This window comes from Elephantulus edwardii, unplaced genomic scaffold (assembly GCF_000299155.1).
Source record: "Elephantulus edwardii isolate Elephantulus edwardi_28Jun2011 unplaced genomic scaffold, EleEdw1.0 scaffold00180, whole genome shotgun sequence".
Lineage (NCBI taxonomy): Eukaryota > Metazoa > Chordata > Mammalia > Macroscelidea > Macroscelididae > Elephantulus > Elephantulus edwardii.
Genome location: NW_006399930.1, coordinates 4,107,266 through 4,117,716, shown reverse-complemented (window position 1 = coordinate 4,117,716; position 10,451 = coordinate 4,107,266). Strand labels below are relative to the sequence as shown.

Sequence of the window (10,451 nt, the reverse complement as noted above, 5' to 3'; positions counted from 1 at the left end):
GTCTTTTAGTTTTGGAGTTGGAGATGAATACTTGCAAAAGAGCAAAGAGTTATGTCTTAGGGGAAAATGCAACCAGAATACTTGGCAAACATAGTGAAGTTTCATCTCACATACCTTGGGCATGTTTCTAGGAGATGTTCTTTTTTGTGAAGTGGCATAATGCTTGGAAAAGTGGAAGGTCAGTGGAGAGGGTAACTGAAGAGTGAAAGACTCAGTGAGATGGATTGACATAGAGACTGCAGCAATTGGCTCACATGTGTCAATGAAACAGGGTAATTGAAGAGCAAAAGACCTTCAATGAAATGGATTGACACAGTGACTGCAGCAAATGCACTCAAGTGTGTCCGAGACGATAAGGATGGGACAGGATAGGACAGAGTTCAGATCTGTTGATCATAGAGTCGTTATTAGTCATACTTCACTCAACAGCAGCGACAGCATATTACCCACAGAAACTATAGACCAGTTCTTAAGACCAAATGTGATATAAATAGCAAATGTGATATAAAACTAACCTTCTCTCGGAGCCGCCGGACTGAGTCTGCAACCGACCGCCCCCAACCCGACATGGCCGAGAATGACTGGGACACGGTGACGGTGCTGCGCAAGAAGGGCCCCACTGTGGCCCAGGCAAGTCCAAGCAGGCCATCTTGGCGGCTCAGAGAAGAGGCGAAGACGTGGAGACATCCAAGAAATGGGCAGCTGGCCAGAACAAGCAGAGCTCTGCCACCAAGAACACTGCCAAGCTGGATCGGGAGACAGAGGAGATGCACCACGCACGACAGGGTGACCCTGGAAGTTGGCAAGGTGATCCAGCAGGGCCGGCAGAGCAAGGGGCTTTCGCAATGAGAAACCGCAAGCGCTTGCTGACTACGTGAGTGGGCGGGCCATCCCTAACAACCATGTGCTGGGCAAGATCGAGAGAGCCATTGGTCTCAAACTCTGGGGTAAGGACGTGGGGAAGCCCATTGAGAAGGAGCCAAGGGTGAAATGATCTCGTCCGGCGGCTTCCCAACCCCAGGACTGGCGCCAGCCTTACTGGGGACCCTCATCCTGTACCTGCTGTCAAACAAATTGTGCAAAGTTTCTGGCTCTCCTGCCTGTTCTTCACCCCTGAGCAGTTGTAGTGTTAGCTCGGTGGGCTGGGGGCTGAGTCGATCCCCTCAGGGAGCAGAGAGGGGCTGCTAGGAGGGGCTGCCCAGCTCCTCGTCATGAGCTTCCCCAGGAGCTAATAAAAGCTGTTGTCCTTCCTTAACTTAAAAAAAAAGAAAAACAAACAAAAAAACCCAAACACCTAACCTTCTGCTTGGAGGTGACAACCTTTGGCTCCCTGTTCCCACGTCAGATCTATTTTACCATGCATCTTATTCTTTCTTGGTACTTTACATACTGTCCACTATATTTTGTACGCTGCTATATGTTAGTCTAGTCAGCTCTGAGCAACCTACAGAAATGACAAAGCACTACAGAAGGAAATATAAACAGAACTAGGCTTTTCCCAATCCTGCACCATCCTCTTCCTCTGCTGTGCTTAAGTCCATTCCTGTATTTATATGTCAATCCATCTTATTGAGGATATTCCTCTTTTTTTACTGGCCATCTATTTTTTTTAAGCATGTTGTGCTTTTTCACAGTTTGAATCTATTCTAAACAGGACTACATTAGTTATTAGCCTCCGTTGTTGTCATTTGCTGCTGAATCCAACTCATAGCTAACTCTCCAGAAGATTTTCAGAGACAGGTAATTGCATGGGAGGAGACTGCCCTCCCTTCTCCCATAGAGTAGCTAGTGGGTTTGAACCACAAGCCTTTAGGATTACACAGCAACTTCTTACTACTAGGCCACCAGAGCTCATCCATTAACCTCTAATGGACTATTTGAAAGAAGCTGCATTGCAATCCCAAAGGCATGCAGTTTGAACCTATCAGCTGCTCTGCAGGAGAAACGTAAGCAGACTCCTCCCATTCAATTAACCACCTCTGAAAGTCAACCAGAGTTGTCAGCTGTGGGTTCCTTCTTACTAGACTGGACACAACAATAACCCTGGAAAATTTTTCTGATAAAGGACCCTACCCTGAAAGAATCAAAGTACTCCATTGGTTTACCATTTTTTATATTTTCAGAGAGATTGTTGCCTTTGAATTGTGGGGTTGGAGAAGAGCAATAAAGATCCCAGGGACTGTCAAAAGAACAAGAACAACAAAAAACTGTCTTGGAGGAAGTGTAAAAGTATGATCCTTAGAGTCAAGGATGGTGAACTTCATCTCACACGCTTTGGGCATGTTGACAGGAGGTAGTCTTGGGAAAAAAAGACATCATGCTGGGAAAGGTCGAAGGTGAGAGAAAGAGAAGACAATCTTAAACAAGATGGACAGACGTGGTGACTAACAATGGGCTAGAGCAGGTTTGCAATGGTGTGGATGCTGCAGGACAGAATAATGTTCAGATGTGTTATTCATAGGGTCACTGTGAGTTTTAGTCAACTTACTGGCACCTGAAAACTGTCTATTCAGAGTTTGGTAATACCTTAGATAATTCTGGCAATCCACCTTAAATATTTGCTGCAAAAGTATAGGAAATTAAGTGAAGGTAAAAACTGGTTTTCAAACTTTAATTCAAAACTATAAATTCGTCTACTGAAGCACTTTCAACATCTGAGGCTCTTTCTAAATCTAAGGACCTGACTGATAATAGTGAATTTTATGCCTATTATAAGCATTAATAAGCTATTTACAAGACATCTTGGTGAATAATTTTTCCATGCCTACTTTGTTCTTTGGAAAACAGGGAAGATTTTATGTAAATTTTATTAAATGTTAATTTTTAAACTGTTGCCATCAAGTTAATTTCAATGCATAGCAACCCTGAAAGATAGATTAAAACTGCCCTACGGGGTTTCCCAGGCTGTAACTCTTTATCAAAGCAGATTGCTGAATCTTTCTACCGCAGAGCAGTTAGTGATTAGAAAGTGAACATAATATTTACTCAGTAAATGATGTTCTGGCCTTGCCAAGTATGTGAGTGTTTTGTGTTCCAAATAGAGTAGGTTGAAAGAGAAAAAAGTAACCTTGGAGAGAAATGATATCAATAAATTCACAGAAGAATGCCTGAGCCTAATGCTAACTTTTTCATTTGCATTGTGAACTTCAACTAACAAGGAAAGGAAAACAAATATTTATATTCCCTAAGTAACATACCATCTAAGTTAAAAGGTGATCCAAAGAGTTTGTGTCCTTCTACTAGCCCATAGACAGTTGTGCTACAAACTGAAAGACTAGTCACTCTGGCAATTCCAATCCAGCAGTGACTCCCCTGGGACAAAGACGGACTATGCAATTTATTGCCTCTGAAACCCATGAAGGGTCATGAACCTTTGAATTTGTTCTGATTTGATAGCAATGAGTTTCTTTTTTTATTGGATGTTATCACTAGGAGCTCTTAGTGATATTGTCCCTGGTGTGTTTCCCTGCTAACCTAAAGGTCGCATGTTTCCCAAGGTTTGAGTCGGCCAGAACCTCCTTGGGAGAAATACGGTCAGTCTCCTCCTATTAATAGAGGGTCAGTGTAAGTTAGAACCTACCTAAGAGCCCTCGTTTTTTAGTCTAGCTGTTTCTAAACAAATTCTTCGAGCAGGGTCAGCTATTCTTGTGTATGTATGCATCGTTCAGGAAGCCAATTTTTATTAAGACCTCTGGGGATATAATTTAGCATTTTTTAGTTAATCTAAACTTATTTTTATTGATTTTTGTACAATCACACATATACATTCTGCTTCAGTCATGCACACTGTGTCATAAACATCATTCATATATATTGTGTATACATAATCATTGATCCACATTAAATTTAAAATAATCATCCAATTGTACATTGTGAATCATTCATTTTCATTCATGTATGTTGTCTTTTATATTTCTCATTTCTTATAATCAATCACTATCAACAATAACAATGACAACATAGAGATAGCTACGTTGGCCCAGTGGACAGAAAGTTATGCTACCAAGCCGAAGATGGGTGATTTGAATCTGAGGCCCTCAGGACTGGTTCAAATTGCATTTTTGTCAAACATTCTTCTAGGTGGTATAGCATTGGTCTGTGCATTGCTGTACAGAGGTAATTCATGATTGCTGTGAAGCTCAACACTGTGACACTGATGTGCCAAACGTGATAATGGTTACACATGGTGGACAGTGTTTGGTGGAGCTTCCTGATTCAAACAAACTTGGAAGCAGGCGTGGCATCCACTTCCAAAATGGCTTGCCTCTGGGAACTCTATAAAAAGTGCTCAGAACTTTTGTTCATAGGGTTGCGAAGAGTTGCCTACGACTCGACAGCACATAACAACAACAACATCATTGATCAATATGCTCTTTATCACCTTGCCTCATCAAATCCGCATTGCTCCTTCACCGCCCCCAGCATCCATCCACCAATCTCCACTGTCCCAGGGGTTATCTCTCCTTTATCCTTTCCTATACCACTTTGCCCTTCCTTCTTGAACAGCTACACATACGGTTCCTCTCTTGTCTGGATCCTTTACGGTGTCTATTGTCTATGCATTCTATTTCTGCCCTCTACATCCCCCCCAACTCCATAGTTACCCTCATATTTTCAAAGTAACAGTCTTATTCAGTATTTGTCATTTTGTAAATGAGTTCTTTAATGCAGCATAATATCCTCCAGATTAGCCTATATTGTGTAGTTGTTGTAGTTATGTGCTGTTGAGTCACCTGAGACTCACAGCAACCCTATGTGCAACAGCCAAACCGTGCTCTATCCTGTGCCAATATTATTGTCTCTGACACACCTAACATAATTACCTTAGTCATTGAATCAATCAATCTCATCAAGGGTCTTTCTTTCTTGCTCTGCCCATCCATTCTCCCAACCATGATGTCCTTCTCCACGGACTCGTCCCTCCTTGCAACAAGTCCAAGGTATGTCAGACAAAACTTCAGAATCCCTGCCTCCAAGGAGCAGCCTGGTCCACCCTCTCTAGAATAAATCTGTTTGTTCTCCTGGCAATCCATGTTATATTCAACATACTGCTCCAGCACCACAGCTCAAAGGCATCAGTTCTCTTTCTATCTTCCCTAGTCATTGCCCAGCTTCTTGATGCATAGCAAATAATTTCAATGAGTATGGCCTGAGTCAGGCACATCTTAGTTTCCAGACTGACATCTTTGTTCTTCAATACTTTTGAAAGGTCTCTGACAACAGAATTTCCCAACGCTCAGGACAGGGAAGGATTCAGAGCTACTGTACATTACAGGCCGCTCAATGGCACATAACAACAATAATATACTATGATACTTTGGGAAACAAGAGTTGCATCCACTTCCTAAATAACATGCCTCCAGAAACTCTATAAATTTTGATAAATGTCGGTAGTTGTAAAGGGGCTTCAGGCCTTTTGTTCATAGGGTGGCTATGAGTTGTGCTCAACTCAAAGGCAATCAACAACATTCGCTTTTTAAATTTTCTGGCTGCTGGTACGAAGAGTGTTGATTGTGGAGCCAAGCAACCTAAAGCTATTAACAATCTCGACCTCTTCACCATCTATATTGAGGTTGCCAATTGGCCCAGTAGTGAGAATCTTGGTTTTCTTGATGTTGAGCTTCAATACATATTTAAGGCTGCAGTCCTTAAACTTCTGCAGCAACCTCTTCAGGTCCTTCTCTGTTTCAGCAAGCAAAGTTGTGTCATCTGCATAACACAGGTTGCTGATGTAGTGTTTTGTAATTTATTCATTGTTTTTTTGCTGCATAGTATTCTTTTGTGTGTACACAATTTCTCTATCTAGTAATTTCTCCTAGTCATTAAACTTATTATTTTCTTCCTACTGGACCTCTCAAAGGTACTCAGGAGCAACAGTGTCTCTATAGAGACTAAGGTGCGCCTGATACAGGCCATGGTCTTTGCAATCGCTTGTTATGCATCAGAGAGTTAGACAATGACTAGGGAGGACAGAAGGAGAGTGGATGCTTTTGAGCTGTGGTGCTGGAGAAGGGTACTGAATGTACCATGGACTGCCAGGAAAACAGATTCATCTTGGAGAGGATTAAACCAAGCTACTCCTTGGAGGCAAGGATTCTGGGGCTTCGTCTGACATACTTTATACATGTTGCCAGGAGGGACGGGTCCTTGGAGAGGGACATCATGTTTGGGAGGGTGGAGGGACAGCGCAGGAGGGGAAGACCCTCTATGAGATGGATTGATTCAGTGACTGGGGTAATCGGGATGGGTGTGTCAGAGGCGGTGCGGTTGGCGCAGGAAAGAGCAGGGTTTAGGGCTGTTGTGCATAGGATCACTATGAGTCGGAAACGACTCGACGGCACATAACAACAACAACAACAACTGTGAATACAGCCAAAATGAGCACAGGTCTGCATATGTCTATTTGTTCCCCAGCTCTAATTTCCTTGCAATATATTCCTAGTAGTCAAATAGCTGGGTCGTGGGGGATTGCTATATTCACATTTTTTAAAAAAACACCAAACTGCCTTCCAGAGTTGTTGTATGATTTAACATCCCCACCAGCAACATATGAGAATTCCAATCTCTCATTCCTTGCCAACATTTATTGTTTGATGTCTGTTAAACTTTGCTATTGCTACTGGGTTGAGATGCCATTTTATTGTTTTGATTTCCTTCTCTCTAATTGCTAGCGATTTTGAACATTTTTCTCATGTCTTTTATGCATTTTATAATTGCATAAATTTTGTATAATTTTATAATTATGCTTTTTTTATCTTTTCACATCTTTTATGCATTTTATAATTGTGTGATCAGTCTTTTTCTTGTGAAGGCACAGTAGTATTCTGTAAATTTTACTTATGAGCCCATTCTAGGAAATATTGTTGCCAAATGCTTTTCCTGGCATGTCATCTTTCTTTTTTCTTTATTGAGAAAGCTTTTTTGATGCACAGAAGGATTCGATTTTTAGAAGATCCCATTCTTCAATTTTATTTTCTCCTCATACATCCTTAGCTATACTTGCAAGACTCTTCAGAGTAGGGCTTGTAAATTTTTTCTTACTTTTTGTCTCTGATGATCTTGTTGAGTTTTATTAGTTTGTTTGTTTTTTTTGTTTTTACTCCTAAGTCTCTTATCCACTTTGAGTTGATTTTTGTGTATGGAGTGGTGCCTTTTACTGTTTAGAGCTTCTGCAGGTAGATGTCCAATTTCACCAGTGCCTTTGTTAAGGAAGCTGTTTTTTTCCTCATTAAATGGGTTCCATTTCCTTATCAAATATAAATTGACTAGTAGGTGGGTTGATTTACGTGTCCTCTATCCTATTCTATTGGTTTGTATGCCTGTCATTGTAATAGTATCATCCTGTTTTGATCTATGCTTATTTTTAAGTTGCCAAGCTTTGGTGTTTGTTAACTTCAGGCTATTTGTTCTATTCTATTTATATCCAGCCACATTTGCAAACTAATGTTTTCCTCTTTATAATAACATCCTTTGGAAGAATATAAGTTCTCAAGAAAAGAATCAGAAAGAAATATAAAGATCTATATCTATTGAGTATTATACAGAATCATACTGCAAATATGGAAAATATTTGGTTTTCCCATTATTTCTGTTCGAAAGTGTTGTTGTTAGGTGCTGTCAAGTCAAGTACAAATCATAGCAACCCTATGAACAAAAAATTTGAAACTTGTTCTATTCTGTGCCATCCTCACACTTTCTGACACACTAGAGCCCATTGTGACAGTCACTGTGTCAATCCATCTGGTTTATGATCCTCCTCTCCTTCACCGACCCTCCACCCTTCCCATAATTATGTCCCTCTCCAAGGAATAGTATACAGATTAAATAGATATGGAGAGAAAATACAACCCTGGCACATTCCCTTCCTAATTTTAAACTGTACAGTGTTCCCTTTTTCTGTTAGCACAACAACCTCCTGGTCCAGGTATAGGTTTCACATGAGCACAATTAAGTGATCTGGGACTCTACTTCTCAATGTCAGCCACAACTTGTTCTGATCCACACAGTCAAATGTCTTTGGATAGTCAATAAAACACAAATAGACATTTCTCTGGGATTCATTATTTTTAGCGAGGATCCATCTGATATCAGTAATAATGTGCCTAGTACAGTACTATAGTCTTTTCTAATTTCTATTTGAATTTCTGGCAGTTTCCTATCTGTGTAATGTTCCAGTTCTTTTTAAATGATCTTCAGCAGTATTTTACTGATATGTGATATTAATGATATTGTTCAATCATAGTTTCCACATTTGGTTGGATTACCTTTCTTGAGAATGGGAACAATATGGGTGTAAACTATATGTAGTTTCCACATTTGGTTGGATCACCTTTCTTGGGAGTGGGAACAATATGGATGTAAACTATATGGTGATTTTTTATTGTGTTAACCATCAAGAGCAACAACATCAGTCTGGAGATTAAGGTGTGCCTGATACAAGCCATGGTCTTTGCAATTACTTGCTATGCATCGGAGAACTGGACAATGAGTAAGGATGATAGAAGGAGAGTTGATGCCTTTGGATTTTGGTGCTGGAGAATAGTATTGCATATACCCTGGACGGCTAGCAGAACAAAGAAATTCATCCTAGAGAGGGTGAAACCAGGCTGCTCTTTCGAGGCAAGGATTCTGAAGCTTCATCTGACTTACTCTGGACACATTGCAAAGCAGGATCAATCCTTTTAGAGGGATATCATGCTAGGGAGGGTGGAGGTAGAGGGACAGTGCAAGAAAGGAAAAGCCTCGATGAGATGGATTGATTCAGTCACTGGAGTAAGGGGGATAGGTATTTCTGAGACAATAAAATTGGCAAGGGATAGAGCAAGGTTTAGGGCTGTTTTACATAGGGTCACTATGACTTGCAGGTGACAACAACAACAACCATCAAGTGTAAGCTGATTAGCCATTTTTACTTTGCTAACAATCAGTTGTGGGCCTCTTATTTAAGCAATTAAGACCTAGTTGGTGGACCTTTGTTTTTTAAAAGTTGGTTGGCTCTTTCCTAAGAGTCTCCAGCTTGTAGCAATTGGATTCTGGATGGTTGTTTTATTAGAAAGTTGGGTGTAAACTGTTCAGGCATTTTTAAATTTTTGTTAACAATCAAATGCAAACTGATTGGCTGTTTTGATTTCATTAACAATCAGCTGTGGGCTGCAAGCCTCTTGTTTACACAATCACGACCTCATGTTAATTGTACTTGGGTAGAACATTGTCAGTTTGTGGTACTGAGATAACTTGGGGTTGCTGTGATACTGAAAGTTGTGCCACTGGTGTGTCAAATGCCATAAGGGTAACCCATTGTGGACAAATTTTAGTGGAGCTCTCTGCTTAAGAAAGATGAGAAAGCAGGATGGGCCATCTACTTTTTAAATAACAGGCCTTTGAAAACCCTATGAACACTAAAGGAATGAGGATAGTTTTAGTAGTGTAGTGGTAGAACCCAGACTGGAATGAGAAAATGAGGAAAAACAATAACAAATATTGTCTAATATTAGAATGTGGAATATATGTAGCTTGAATGTTGGAAAATTGGAAATTGTTAAAAATAAAATGGAATGCATGAACATCAACATACTAGGCATTAGTGAGATGAGATGGGGTGAGATGAGATGAGATGGACTAGCTTTGGCCACTTGGAATAAAATAATCGTGTGGTATACTATGCAGGGAATGAAAAACAGAAGAAAAATGGTGTTACATTCATAGTAAAAGATTCAATTTCAAGTTCTAGCCTGAAATACAATGTGTGAGTGATAGGATAATATCCATACACATACAAGGAAGACTCATTAACATGACTATTATTCAAATATACGCTCCTACATCTGGAGACAAAGAGGAAGAAATTGACATTTTTTAAACAAAAATTGAAATTATATGGCTTGAATCTACAAGCCAAATTGTCTTCAAATCTTCACTGAATGATATCCATGTTCTTACCCTATAGCTTTGTCATTATAGGTTTGAAAAAAAAAATTCACAAAACAAAACATAGAAGAAAAGGAGGGTAAAAGTTCTTTCCTGGATTAAGGTTATTCCCCACTCTGATCAGCTTCAGGCCTTAGGAACTTGACCAATATTTCTTTTCAGAGTTGATTTAAGCAAAATTTCATTGAAAGGGTGAACTAATTTAAGAGGCAAACTTAAAGGATCTGCTAAATTAATTGTGAACTCGAAATTTTTCATTTAAAACCTCAATGATTGCTTCTGTTAATGCAGCACTGTAATAGAGTATGGGTAGCTTTGTAGCATGCTTGTCATTGCCATAATTAATTCTCACTTGGAACAAGCACAACATTCATCACGTTTTAGATGTTGCTTACAGCGTACTGTGTCAGAACAGAAGGAAGGCGGTGATTGACAAAATGTTTATGTGACAGATACATCCACCACATAAATACGCATCTGATGAACTTGAAAATTAGCTTGCTGCTTGAAACATGGACGCATGT

General features: G+C 40.0%; 1 pseudogene; it reads left to right on the top strand.

Annotated features, from left to right (window-relative positions):
* Positions 1-567: 567 nt before the first annotated feature.
* LOC102843332 lies at positions 568-994 on the top strand (annotated as a pseudogene).
* The last annotated feature ends 9,457 nt before the right edge of the window (positions 995-10,451 follow it).